This window comes from Phalacrocorax aristotelis, chromosome 2 (assembly GCF_949628215.1).
Source record: "Phalacrocorax aristotelis chromosome 2, bGulAri2.1, whole genome shotgun sequence".
NCBI lineage: Eukaryota > Metazoa > Chordata > Aves > Suliformes > Phalacrocoracidae > Phalacrocorax > Phalacrocorax aristotelis.
The window spans coordinates 23560596-23574949 of record NC_134277.1 but is presented as its reverse complement, the minus strand read 5'-3'; positions in this window follow the sequence as shown (position 1 = coordinate 23574949).

Sequence of the window (14354 nt, the reverse complement as noted above, 5' to 3'; positions counted from 1 at the left end):
AGTAAATGCCTTAGTTTATATGTGCAAGGAACTGAGTAGACTTAATTTTGCCCATGTTTACCCCCATCTGCTTTAATTTTGACATGTCTGAAATGAGACTGCTTACATGTGTAAAGCCTGTACTTAGATTATATTCTTGCCTGAATCAGGGTGAGAATCTTGAATTTTTGCTTGCAGTCAAATGTTTTCAGTGTTCCATCTTGTTCCTACCTAAGATACGTATTCTCCTTTGATTTCAGAAGAAATAGAATCAAATGCAAATATTCTTCACACCTCAAAATAATATATACAAAAAACATTAATTCAAGGTCATAACTGGAAAAAAACCAGTGGTTTTTGGGGGCTGATTCTTAGTGGATGGAGAAGTCGACAACTATCTCTACTTGGCAATGAAAAGAGAATCCCCTGAGCTTGTCTACAGAACCTGCTCCCAAACATGCAGTCTTTGCTCCAAGTCAGAGGGTCCTCTGTGTGGGAAGATGATGAAGGTGCCAGCCAGGCTGGATGGAACTGAATAATTAAAGCATCTTATAATTTATGTTACCATCAAATGCTGGAGGGTGTGGTCCTGCTGCAGGAAAAGTACTGGTTCTCGTGTATCTGAAGCATTTTTCAGAAGATATTAAGCATGAATATTGGATGCATAATTACATTTTCTTGTGTGTTAGTAGATTAGAGGTAGATCATGCAATAATTTCTATTATCCCACATTACCTATACCTGTATTCTGCATCTCTAGTTGATGTTTTTCTAGAACAGATGTATTTTAGAATATGTAAGATTATAGTTGCTCTCTCTTCATATTATTCCCTTTACATATTTTCTTTCCCCTTTAATGTAATGGGAACCATACACAGAAGCTAGGCAGATAAATGTACTGAAACCCTGTTAGCATTTAATCTCTTTTAGATAAATGCAAATATTGCTGTTGATGGTACTGGAGCCTTGTCCAGCAGTCATCTGAGGAACTTGCTCATCCATTTTTCACAGTGTCCATTACTATCAGTCGCTGAAGATTGTGATCCAGAATATTCGTTCTTGATGAAAACAATAGAATTAAGCCACAGGGCTTCAGAAAATTGCTTTCATATTCAAGCAGTGCTACACATATACAGACACCTTGTTGATGATTTTCCTGCCCTGAAGAAAATATATTGCTGCTGCCACAAACCTGTCTTTTGGCACTCTGTCACTTACAAGTGATGATAAAATTGCAACAAAGAGACTTCTTTTTAATCTCATAGGTCATCGTTTGTACTCTGGACAGTCCTCCCTTTGTCCTCTCATTTAGTTTAGATAAGGTGGAAAAATCCGTTTAGTTGCCTCTAAACTTCTCTTACAAATATCAAATCCAAAAAGTCAGCCTCAATGTACCCTCAAATTTTTAACATGAAAACTTTGTTCTTCATGTTTTCCATTTATATCAAAAGCTTTGTGTACATTTTAAATGTTTATTTTTTAGGCAGCTGAATTGCAGGCAGCCTTTTTGATTTGTAGATCCACACCATACCGTAAACCTTAAGAGAGACATTTAACCCCTTTAATTTTGCGTCAACCCCGGAATCATGTCGTAATTGCATTACTGAAATTCTTGCCATTGTTATAGCCATTTGTTACTGCTAAACACTTAATATAATTTTTTAAAATTCAGTATTCAGCCCAGAAATTCAAAGTTGCAGAAAACTTGTGATGGATAGATAGGCAGAGAAATTCTGAATAAATCCATGTATATGCTGAATATTTTGAAGAAAGACTTTCACGCTAATTGTATAAGCAGAAATTTATCTGGCTAATTTTTAATGATATTTTATTCTACATTTGCTGAGGGATTTTCCTCATTTTGTCAGCTTCTTCTTCAGTTTATACCTCAATGAAATCCCAAACCTGTCTGTGACCTAAAAAGTCTGCTGCCATGGGATTTTGATGCAGCAAATGCAGTATTTTGTCTCCTGTCTGCTCTCTTCCAGTCTACATCTCTTACAGTTGGGGGCATAGAAAAAGCAAAGAAAAATAAAATCTCCTGAAAAGGGCAGCTGGAGAAGAAGGTACCCTTTCAGTATGCTTTCCACTGTTTTCACTGTACACCAGGCTTCTCTGTTTCTCTCCTGTATGTCTGACAATCCATATCCAGGAACAAAACTGGGTAGGAATGAGGTGGAACCAAAACTGGAGTCATGCTTTTAATGTGGGGTTAAGCATACTGTTTAAAAAAAAAAATTAAGGAGCACTGTGAATACCTAGGACAGATTGTATACTTTCTCATTTTGGTCCCTGTAATTACTGCTAGGCCGAGGCTGTGGTGGCATCACATGTTTCCTAGGACAAAGGAGTAGTCAGCTCCTGCGATCCCCATTTCACACAAGGGCTTGAAGAGTGTGTCCAAAGGAGGAGAGAGGCAGACCTAGAAATTCAAAGTTTACTGATATGAGTACAACCTCCAGAAGCCTAGGACGTTCATGGTTCCTCCTATGAGAAAGTCAAGCATTAAGAAATACAGAAATGGACACTTAGGTGGCTAAATAACCATTAAAGGCCAATACCTCTGTAAGTGCCCAGGGGAAACAAGCCTCATCACTTCAAATGAAGGGATCCTTGTGCTCAAACCAACCACTGCTGAGGATAATAGAAAGATTACTCATTTACCTGGATTTGGCCCCTATGAATAGAAATGTCCTGGGCCTCCTGCCAGCATCACCTTCCCTTATCTCCTAAAATCACTGCAGATTCACCAATATAAACTGGCAAAAGCAGAGTTAGCCACAATGATCATTCTTGCTTCTTTGTGGGACTTTTCACAATATGGGCTGAGCTTGGAGATAATGAACCAACGCTGTCTAGTGTAAGTATACTGCTTGAAAACCTTGACAATAAATAAAGATGCATGCCAAAATAGCTACGTTCAGAAAACTATTTTTCCACTAGGTGAACTGCCCTTTTGGAGTTACTAATTATTCTTTTTCATTCTTATATTTGCTTTATTAATTTTAATTTTCTGCTAGGTGTTTATAGAATAAGTACATCAAGACACCCTTTCTTTGTTCAGGATTTACACTAGAGTGATCTTCAAAACTAGTAGCTTCAAAAAGAAATGGTTTAGAATAGAAACAGATTTCTATGATATCCTGAATAACTGCAATGGATAAGAATACTAATCCAGAAGCCTCCAACCTAAGTTTCACAGCCAAAGAAACAGGCTACAGTGGAGAACAATATTCTGCAGGAATTATTAGGCCTGAGGTGTTTAGACTTAAGATATAAAAAGCAGTTCCTCAAAAAGAAGTGTAAACGTTCAAAGTAATTTCTCAGTATAATATTGTGTCGCAAAGAACTATATAAGTGATGGGATGTTACTTTTAAGACAAGTTTTCTCTCAAACTCTTTTATTACATGAGTCACCTCTTCCTGACCTTATGCTGATCACATAAGGTTTTGCAAGGGTATCATAAAAATGTATGTGCTTCCATGTCAAAAATAAATTTAAAAAGCAGAGCAGAAAGTTATGGAAGAGACCCCCACAAAATGATAAAAAGCATGAACAGTTTAAGACTCTGATGGAATTTTCTCAAAAGTTTAGGAGGCTTTCAAAGTGGTAGTGCATTTCACAGCAACCACTGGTAGTTTCTAAACTCATATTTTAAGTCTGTATTTTTACCAGGGGCTCAATTCTGTGCTAAGATACAAGCTGTTTTCCCCTTGCGTATGTAATAAAATTAGTCACACTCTTGCTGTGTTTTTACAGGGCTGCTCGCGTGCCTGTGGCAAACTCAGCAGCATGGCTTCATGCCTGTGTTCTGATGTTCAGCCCTGGTTATCCTGTCTCACACAATCCTGCTGTGCCAAAAAAGGACAACCCACAGCATCTGTCCTGATTCAAATGGTGTCTTATACTCAAACATTGAATTACTCCGTAGCCCAGTTAAAAAACTCAGGGATGAGACCCATTATGGTCAAATGCAGGAGTTGTGCTGAACCAGCACAAGTGGCTGAAGTTGGGGCTTCATATTGACCTGCACTAGGAACAAGACACCTCTGTCTTCAAGCAGCATAGCTGGGATAAATGTGAGCATACTATGAGAGTGGTAAAGGGTGTAACAGAGACAGGAATGTTAACGTAATTGTGTTGTGCCAAAAATTCCCCCTGGCTTTATAAAACGGTTTTTTATATCAGCAGGTAGTTCAGGATTTAGCAATAATTTTGCCAGCTCTGACATTTTCCCTGTGTGTAACTGTTAGTGATTTTATTCAGTTTTATTTATTTCTGCAGCAATCCTCTAGTATTTAATAATTTCTCTTTTTTTTTTTAATTTATTTTTGTTTAGTGAAGCAAAGCTGCTCTAATATAGTCCTGAATCTCAACACTTGGGATCCCTGCTGTAACCCTGGCAACCTTGTTAGCAGGGTGGGCTACAGCTTCAGTACCTTTTGCTGAACAAAGGAAAGTCCTTTCCCCGCAGCCTGCAGCGCAGCAGCAGCGAGCCACCACCTGAACTGGAGTACATCACCGCTGCTGAAATGTCACCCTGGCTTTTGGTCCTGAGGCTGCAAGGCTGATGCCTCCATGCAATTATGCATTTGGTTTTGCATGATTGCATAGTCCCCTTTTATTTAAAAAAAAAACAACCAACTATTTAGATTAAGCCAATAATGTCATATTTGACAGGATGGTGAGGTGCTACCACATAGCTTTTCATCAAGATAAGTGGCAGGGCTGAGCCCAAACATGCTTTGCTGGCTTTTGAGATTTTATCATTATTACTCATACTGGAAACTATAAGGGAAGATATTTTAAATTCTTTTTAATGCGCTATTTGAGTAAACAATTCTGTGTTTGCTACAGACAAAAAGTTTTTTAAAAAAGAAAGTATTTTCTGTCCTGTTCTAGAGGATTCTCAGGCACTCACTCTGTGGGCATAATCCATAACCTATTAACATAATCTGTATTACATTCTCCAGTATCATCTATTAGATTATATACCCATAACAACTTGTGAAATTAGTATGCACCATACAAATCTGACCTGATTTTTTTTTTTTGGCAGGTTTTTCTCGTGACTCTTCCTATCTCATATACATATACTTAAAAAGCATTATTAGGAAGGAAATTTTGGACTGATAGGCATAAAATATGGGCTGTCCCTCTCTTGAGTGATATTGACAGTTGCTGTGGCGGCAAGAGGGATCACTCTACATGGTTACCATTCCTTCAAATTGAACTACTGTAAATTTTAAACTCATAAATTCTCACTCCAGTCCTCTGTTCAGGCAATCCTGCTAAGTGTTCCATATCTTCTCTCCAATATCTTTCCAGTTTATAGGTTGCTTCAGTTTTCTTGCTTTCCAGGGTGCTAACTTTAGTATGTTCATGTTTCTGAGAGCCAATATCATTACTTTTTTCTCTAGATCTAGTATTTCTCAAAATCATTTCTCCTAGAAGGTTTCAAAAACAACTGAGCAGTCAGAAGAATACTTTTTTTTTTTGCAGAGTGTCTTAAATTTTTGAAACAGATCACTTTATTTTATATATGTTAGTGACTTAGTTTGCCCTTCATTAAAATCCCAGGGGATAAAAGTTTGCTTTTACTTTTCAAAATTCAGCATGTGAAATACATTGATTTATTGATAACAGTTTAACCATGCCAAGAACTTGCTTAAGTATTGGGGCTTTCTGTGACAATTGAATTGAAATTGATTTATGACATAAGATTAATGAGTAATTTCTTCTTGATCTATTGTTGTGGATGGGAAAAGCTGAAGTGATAGACCTGCTGTTCAAATTTCTATGTCATACAAGCCTAGGACAAAACTGGAATGAGAAAGGGACAAGAAGGACTGGATTCAAGGTTATAGTCTGAATTAGGGTTGTGATTGGGACTATGGCCTGAGTTGGTAGTTTTAATTCTTGATCCTCTGTGACCTTGTCTGTGTTTAAGAGGTAGGCGAGCGCTGCTGAAATAGCAGTATCTATAGGACTGTGGAGAGTGTTAAGGTTTGTTATATTTGCTTAATGTTTGGATTCTGCTTTTCTCAGACAGTGAGGCTGGGATCCACAGGGTCTTACACTTTATGTGCTTGTGGAGTACGGGTTTTTGTCATAACATAATGTTAAAGAGAGGGTTGGGTGTATGTTGGTAATGAAAAGGAGTTGGACCTTAGTTTATCTGGGCATGTGGTGTATGCAGGTATGGCATGCTTCCTCATTCTTGTAGATTTTTTATTTATCACTAATTGTCGTGGTTCAGCCCCAGTTGGCAACTGAACACCACACAGCCACTCACTTATTGCCCCCACCCCTGTGGGATGGGGGAGAGAATCGGAAGAGCAAAAGCAAGAAAACTTGTGGTTTGAGATAAGAACTGTTTAATAATTAAACTAAAATAGTAATGGTAATAACAATTATTATGATAATAACAATGATAAAGATAACTATAATGATGATAATAATAATAATAATAAAAAGGAAAAGAAGGAAAAGAAAAAAAAACCACAAGTGATACAACCGCTCACCACCCGCCGACTGATGCTGCAGGTCCCCGAGCTGCAATTGCTGCCTGCCTCCCCCGGCCAACAGCTCCCAGGTAACATACTGGGCATGACGTTACATGATATGGAACATTCCTTTGGCCAGTTTGAATCCACTCTCTTAGCTGTGACCCCTCCCCTCCTGGCTTCTTGTCCACCCAGCAGAGCATGGGAAGCTGGAAAGTCCTTGATTATTGTAAGCACTACCCAGCAACATCTAAAACATCGGTGTGTTATCAACACTATTTTCATACGAAGTCCAAAGCACAGCACTATGCCAGCTACAGTGCAGAAAATTAACTCTACCTCAGCCAAAACCATGACACTAATTCATGTTGTACCAAGGGTCAGCAGGCTGCAGTTCAGGCTGCCTGCGCTCCAGGCCACCCTGGAGACCATGCCACTGGTGGCCTTGAAGGGGCCCCTCCAGGAAGGTCTGCAAAGGAGGCTCAGCCATGGATCCCTCCTCAAGTTTGTGATCAGGCACGATGCTGAAAAGACAGTGGATGGCTCATGGCTGTGTTGTGTCATGTGAAGGCCAAATCTGATTGAGGCTGGGTGTGGATTTTATTTTCCATGAAAGAGGACTTCAGTGTTGTGTAAACTGTTGGATAAGTTGCTTGATATTGTTATTGATATTGATACTGCACACAGATCTAGTTGAGGACTGATGAGAAAATTGTGAAATGATTTCTATTCTATTGTGAGAGAGGTGACACCAGCCAAGTAGAGTCAGTTCACGTGAGAGCAGAAGTCCAGCACGTGTTGATTTTATTATTAAGTACCTGGAGGTCCTCATGTCTACCATAAACACTCTTTTCCAACTCTGAAAATAACTGCTGGATAATTGTAAGCTGGGATGTCTTCACTAACCAACCTGTGGATTTGGCAAGATAGGTAAATAAAATGAGCACTTCAGCCACTGCTCTCTGTAATCCTTTTTACCAGCCTTTGTCCTCATGTTAACAATAATCCTTAATAATAGTTTAGATACCTCTCCCCTGCCAAAATCAAACATAGCTGTTTTTCCATTTCACATCCATTGTCATCCTATTTCTTCAGGCGTTAAGTTTCATACAGTAATAATAATAAAAATGTCAGTTCCTGGTGTCCACAGCACTAACTGAACTCCAGCTTTAGAGCTAATAGCAGCAAAGAGTGAAAAAAATATTCTTCCCTTTTGGCTCAGGTCCTTGTCCTGAGTCCCTGTTCTTTCAGGATCATGTAGTAAAAGTAATAATTTGTCATTTGTATTTTGTAAATCTAATCAGAGCCCTTACTGGTGCTAATCATTATCCAAGCACAGATAATGAGAACAGAAATATTAACCAATTGTATGCTTCTTGCTCTACCATAGTTGATTTGAACATCAAGCTATAAAATTAGCATGTTTCTGTGATCCTGATCCCGACTCAGACCTAACTGAGAACTTAAAAACAGTCTGGGAGACCTCCCCTGACACAAGCACAAAACAAACTGTTTTCCTCCAAGCATCAGCCTTCATCCTAGTTCTGTGGGTCTTGAAGGAGCACTTCAGCTTCTTTTATAATCACAGCCCCAATCCCAACAATAATTGTAGCAATTCCACCTTTACTGTTAAAATATTATGTAGATCAAAGGAGTCTCTGCACTTTTAATGAACTCTTAGGCACTGACCGCCATGCTTTAGTTGGACTGCATTTAAAATACAGGGGGTTTCGGTGTTGTATTCTCTTCTAGGTCCTACTTCTCAAATATTGTAGAGTGAGAGGCTCAGATGGGGCTTTGCTTCACATTACTCAAGAGCATACTTATACGATCTTAGGAGATGCTACAATATTTCCTAGAAACAACGGTAGGATTACAGATAAATGTAATCAGGGAATGTTTAAACTGTAAAATGCCTCACAGTTAGAAACTTCTAGAAACAAAACACTGACAGGGTGAAGCATAAAATAATACACTCAAAATATTAATAGCATTCTAGTATTATCAATTTCATAATGATGACACCTAATATTTGTATTGCAGTCTAATGTTTATAATGAGGAGACCTATCTTTGCAGACCATTGAGCTGGCAATTGGTGGATATGTGGCTGCAATGGGATGTGCATGGCTGCAGTTAGCTCTATGCTTACCAGCTCCTTAGGTCTAACCAAAATGGCACAGAGATCAGGAAACCAAATACAGCAGAAACCAGAACAGACAATCATTTATTACCTATTTTAAGTTAATATAAAAATCACATGCCTTTACTGACAGTAATATAGAAAAGTTTGGGCTAGACCATCTTGTGTTTCACTGCTCCAGTGTGTTTGCTTTCTTTGCCAGACTTTGCAGCACAAGCTTTGTTCCAGGGTAAGCAGTTTTAGCCTGGCTGAAATGTGCAGTTTTCCTACTGTTTCTTTTCCCTTGGATATTCAGTTTTTCAGGGAACCTTCAACTCTCACTGTTTCAGTATGAGAATAGGAGAGTTCCTCTGAACAGTATTACTCCCTTAAAACTGTAGTACTACTGATTCCTACAATAGGTTTAGTGTTTTCCTGACAAAGATGAAAATTGTTCCATCTTCAATAATTTGAGTATCAGGATGCTTCGTATTAAGAGAGAAACTCCCTATAGTAGCCTATTTACAGATAACTTCTTAATCTTCTTAATAGTCTCCTGAAAATTTGGTGACGAGATTTGGTAATAGATTGTCATTCTGGGCATAATATACCACCTATAACTGGGCATAATATACCACCTGCAGCTTGCCAGTATCTACAAACACCAAGGTGGGGAGATTCATTATACCAGTACATCACAAGGTCTTTCAAAACAACAGTGCAAAACACACCATTCCAGATACATCCATTCTCTCATTGTAAAACCCTGCCACACAGTCAGCCATGGAAAAAAATGGCAGAACCCTTAGATCCTGTGCGTATCAGTGCGTAGGGAGTTCGTCATGAGGTGATACTTTTGGAACACAAACTATGATATAAAGTCACTGCTTTGAAATGTTAGAGAATAAGTTGGGAGGAAAAATATAAATATCCACTGTCTTGGGGTGCCAGAAGGCATGAAGAATCACCACCTAATAAATCTTGTTGGGTTAAAAAATGAGTTCGTGGCACCTCTAGGACTGAATACACAGGATTACCTGATTTATGGGAGTTATGAAGTTACACAGTGCCACTTGAGAAGCCCAAGGCAGGGAGCTGTGCAGGTGGAAGGATAAATAGTGATTATATTTGATTTTCAATACTGAGATAGAAAGGAAGAAAAAGTTCCATCAAGCCTCAATCACTCTTTGAGACCCTGTTCTGAAAGTATCTTTGTACCAGATACAGTGGCATTTGGGCAGGTTCCAGTACCACATGAGAGTGGTCCTTTACTGAAAAAGAGTAATAACCAAAACCTAAATGCTTGGTGGAGATAGGGATTTTCAAGTGGGCAAATTAGCAGAAGTTTTTTCTTCTGCAAGACTGGGCTGCAGAGATCCTGATATAAGTGGAGGAGAGTTCTCCAAAGCAAACTACTATACCAAAACTACTGTGCAAAAGAGTAAGCACTTTTCTTATTTCCTGTTTGTTTATTGGGACCATTTCCCCACTTTCTTTAAGATGCCATTAGAATAAAGCAGCAAGTTTATCTGTCGGAGGTGGTCTAGGTGTAGGTGCTGCTGCCAAGAGGCAAGTAATGGAGTAGAGGACCTCTGAAGGTCTTGCTTTCAGTGGTTACTAGAGCAGTGGAAGTACAGCTTGGTTCTGTTGAATCTATCAGTCTCTTTACAAAGCTGATATGCCTGGTGAATCACACTAATTGAGAGAAAAACTAACTCTAGACTAAGGTTTATTTACTGGAGAAAACCAACAGCATAGTCTTCTGCTTGAACTTAGGCACCTAAACAAAAAAGCTGGGTGTATGAAAAGCTGAGTGTCTGAAGCTTTCCCTAACTCCAGTGGGAATGCTGGAAACTAAGCAGTAAGGGAAAAGCCAATCAGTTTTGTTTAGCTTCCTAGCTTTAGGTAACAAGATTTCTTTTCCTCTTCCATTTTCCCACCTCCCAGAACTGAAATTGTTTAGGAGCCTTTGACTAAATATGTGAATTGTTTAGGCAAAGCTAATGATAATACCTGCACTTCAGGTTCTTTCCATCAGTATGAACTTCTGGGGTCATTTGCCTGCGAAAACTCTAGTGCTTTGTCGACATATGTTGCAGATACAGTAATTTCCCTCAAAACCCTCCCTTCCTCCCTCCTTCCTTCCCTCCCTCCCTCCCTCCCTTCCTTCCCTCCCTCCCTCCCTCCCTTCCTTCCCTCCCTCCCTCCCTCCCTTCCTTCCTTCCTCCCTTCCTCCCTCCCTTCCTTCCTCCCTTCCTCCCTTCCCTCCCTCCCTCCCTCCCTTCCTTCCTTCCTCCCTCCCTCCCTCCCTCCCTTCCTTCCTTCCTTCCTTCCTTCCTTCCTTCCTTCCTTCCTTCCTTCCTTCCTTCCTTCCTTCCTTCCTTCCTTCCTTCCTTCCTTCCTTCCTTCCTTCCTTCCTTCCTCCCTCCCTTCCTTCCTCCCTTCCTTCCCCCCTCCCTTCCTCCCTCCCTTCCTCCCTTCCTCCCTTCCTTCCTCCCTTCCTTCCTTCCTTCCTTCCTTCCTTCCTTCCTTCCTTCCTTCCTTCCTTCCTTCCTTCCTTCCTTCCTTCCTTCCTTCCTTCCTTCCTTCCTCCTTCCCTCCCTCCCTCCCTCCCTCCCTCCCTTCCTCCCTTCCTTCCTTCCTTCCTTCCTTCCTTCCTTCCTTCCTTCCTTCCTTCCTTCCTTCCACCCTTCCTCCCTTCCTTCCTCCCTCCCTTCCTCCCTCCCTCCCTTCCTTCCTCCCTCCCTCCCTCCCTCCCTCTTAAGTTTTTTCACTGTAATCCTTCAGTAAGAGCTTGAAATGTAAAGGTCTACCATGTGTCTACTTGGGCCAGTTATTTTGATCTAATCTTCCCAAAGAACAGTTAATTAAATCTTAACTTTGCAAGATTTTTTTTTAGGACACCAACAACATTTTCTGTCAAAATTCTACCTTGATGGAGCATGCTGAGAGGCTGCACAGCTCCTGTGCGCTGTGCAAATAACACACACACGCATGCACGCACCCCTCCCTCCTCCCATCTGAATGACTGGCCTTATACTGTCCAGTGCTGTTGTCACTGATGTTGTCACTGAGGGCTTTCCCTGCAATAGTTCCCTCTTATAGTGGAGCATCAGCTTGACAGCAAATGTAAGAATAAAATGTTTTCAAGAAATGGGTGCTTCCACTGCTGTTACTTATGCAAAACGTTGATTAACGAAGTGAACTGAGGTTTGCAAAGAGCATGGGCTGAATAGGCTGAGACCAATCAGAGCTAAGAGGGGGAAAAGTAGATAGAAGCCATAGGGCACACACAGAAGGATGTTTCACCTCACTCTCCTTTCTAAATCCTGAAGCTGAGTCCATATGTAGGAAAAAAACTTGTTTCAACACTCCTTTGGGAGAATATCTTGTTGTTTGTTTCTTCTGTTAGATGACCATGTAAAAGATCACAATTAATACATGAGCGCAACCAGGAAAAATCTGGCCCATGAATATAAAATTCTCCTCCTTGCTAAGGAAATATTTGGGGCCAGTATGATTCTCTGGCAGGTTGCACTAAAAGAATGTGAATATGAAGTCGTCAGATAAAAAAGAAAATTAAAGTGGATATTGTAGTTGCAAAGTACAAAGCATACCTTCACTGTGTTTTCACATAGAATTTTGTTCTAAAAATTTCTGGCTTATTCTGGCTGTGGTATACACTTAGGTACATTTAGTTGGTTAGCTGCTATATCATTTTTTTTTAAACCAAGTATCCTAAGCAGAATTAAGTTTTCCTTTCAAAGGAATTAATTTGCTTTGGTTTTAAAAAACACACCCCAGGAACCAGCCCTCAGTCAAAATATAGCTTGATGAAAAATGGAAAGTCTCTGTTATTCCTGCAATTTTATGATCAAATTTAGTACTAAACTTTATTAAGCAATGTTTTGCTTTTATAATTTAATAGACTAGCAACTTAGAAGTGTGCTGTACTTCCAGAAGTGGTTAAGAAATCTATTTGTGCATGTCATAAATAATTCTGGCAGGTAAGAGCCAAAGTGCTGCTCTTCCTATGGCACCTATGTATAATTGTGTAGTGGACTTCCACAGGAACAACATGGCATTATTGAAGATTTGCCTTGAAAGATTTATCTTATTCTGTTAAAACAAGTCATTAGATTTATCTCTTTCAGTATCATAGGTCTTCATTGAGTCAAATAAACCACATTTTGTTTACCGCCCTGGAAAGATATAAATGCTAAATACTCTTTAACTTTATTTTATGAGTGAATATTATATTCCTCTTTCCAGTGACCTTTTATTGCCTTGTGAATAAAAAAATAATTTACCAGACAGAAATAACAGCCAGAGGAAGGTGGGATTTATGAGCATGCCAACTCCACTAAAACCAAAGTATAAACATAATAGTCTCAGAATGAAAAAGGTGAATTATCTAGTGTTCTATTCTCAAAACTTCAAAATAACTTTTCTCAGAAAATTAGAGCTTTACTCATGTCATCGTGGCAGAAGTAAGAGTGAGGGTCCTGTTTCTTTTTTTCTATTCCTTGTATCCTAATGAATCTAAGAAATATTTAGAAATATTCTATTTGTAAGAACTTAGAATATGAAAGAATTGTCCATCCAGCCTATATATGTCATTAAATAAATGGGCTACAGAATATCTCTAAATTCTGAACACAGCAGATTTTTATATTATCCTAGCAGTGTCAAGTATTTATTTGTTGCGTATAATTGCATGAAGTCTACAACTTTTCAAAATAAGGCAGACATCAAGTTTCCATGCTGGAATCTGTTTGCTCTGTAGCCTCTCAGGTTTTGAAACACAGTCTGCTTTGAAAAGTAACGAAAATGGAAACTTTGTTTTCCTGAGATCAGCTTTCAGGCTCTCAGAACTTTGTTTTACACTACACAGAAATATTATTTAGGTGGCACCATGTTAAATTCCTTACTGAAATCCAGAGAGATCAGTTCTTCTACACTTTAAGAGACAGTTATCTTCCCAAAATATGTGGTTAGTCTAGTTCCATAATCTCATTTTGCATTTTAACCCACTACCCATTTACAGTTAAATCTGATTTTTCTTTAATTTGAAATTCCCACTGAAGTTGTGCACACGGACAGATGAGACTCACAGCTACATAGGTGATTTTGTAATTTCAAGCCTTCCCTCTTTTATTATTTTTTCAGTCATATGGTGCTGCACCTGCATTGACAGATCAGTACAAATGCCTGGCATTTAAGTCATGTATTTGCTCTTGAAGACTTCTAGGATAGGAACCAGCTTGTTTTCACAGCTTAGTTAATTTTGTGCTTTGATTCTCTTTCTAACTGGTATTTAGTAGTTTCCAGTTCTCTAACCCCTGCAATTAGCCCATGGGATCCTTTGGAGAGGGAGAAGAGACGGAAAAGGCAGAATGGGGTGGGGGACAGTGAGGCACCCCTTTGCAAGGTGCCAGTGAATCCCCCTTCTCAGGAGCCTTCAGGTTACAGATGGAACATGAGGGGGAAGAGGAAAAGAAGGGGGAGGAAGGAACCTGTGTAAATTTGAGGAAAAGAAATAGCTTCAGGGGAGTCAGGAGAACAAGAGAAAGTAGGGTAGGGTCTGTCTACACTAGATCAAGGCAGGGAGCAATGGTCCTTTGTTAAATGGGGTTCAGGATGACCTACTGTATAAGGATGAGGTGCCTCCCAAGGAGCAGGTGGTTGAAAGGGAAGGACATAGCAAAGCTTCTTTGTACCTTGCACGTTCCCGGTGAAGCTGCTCT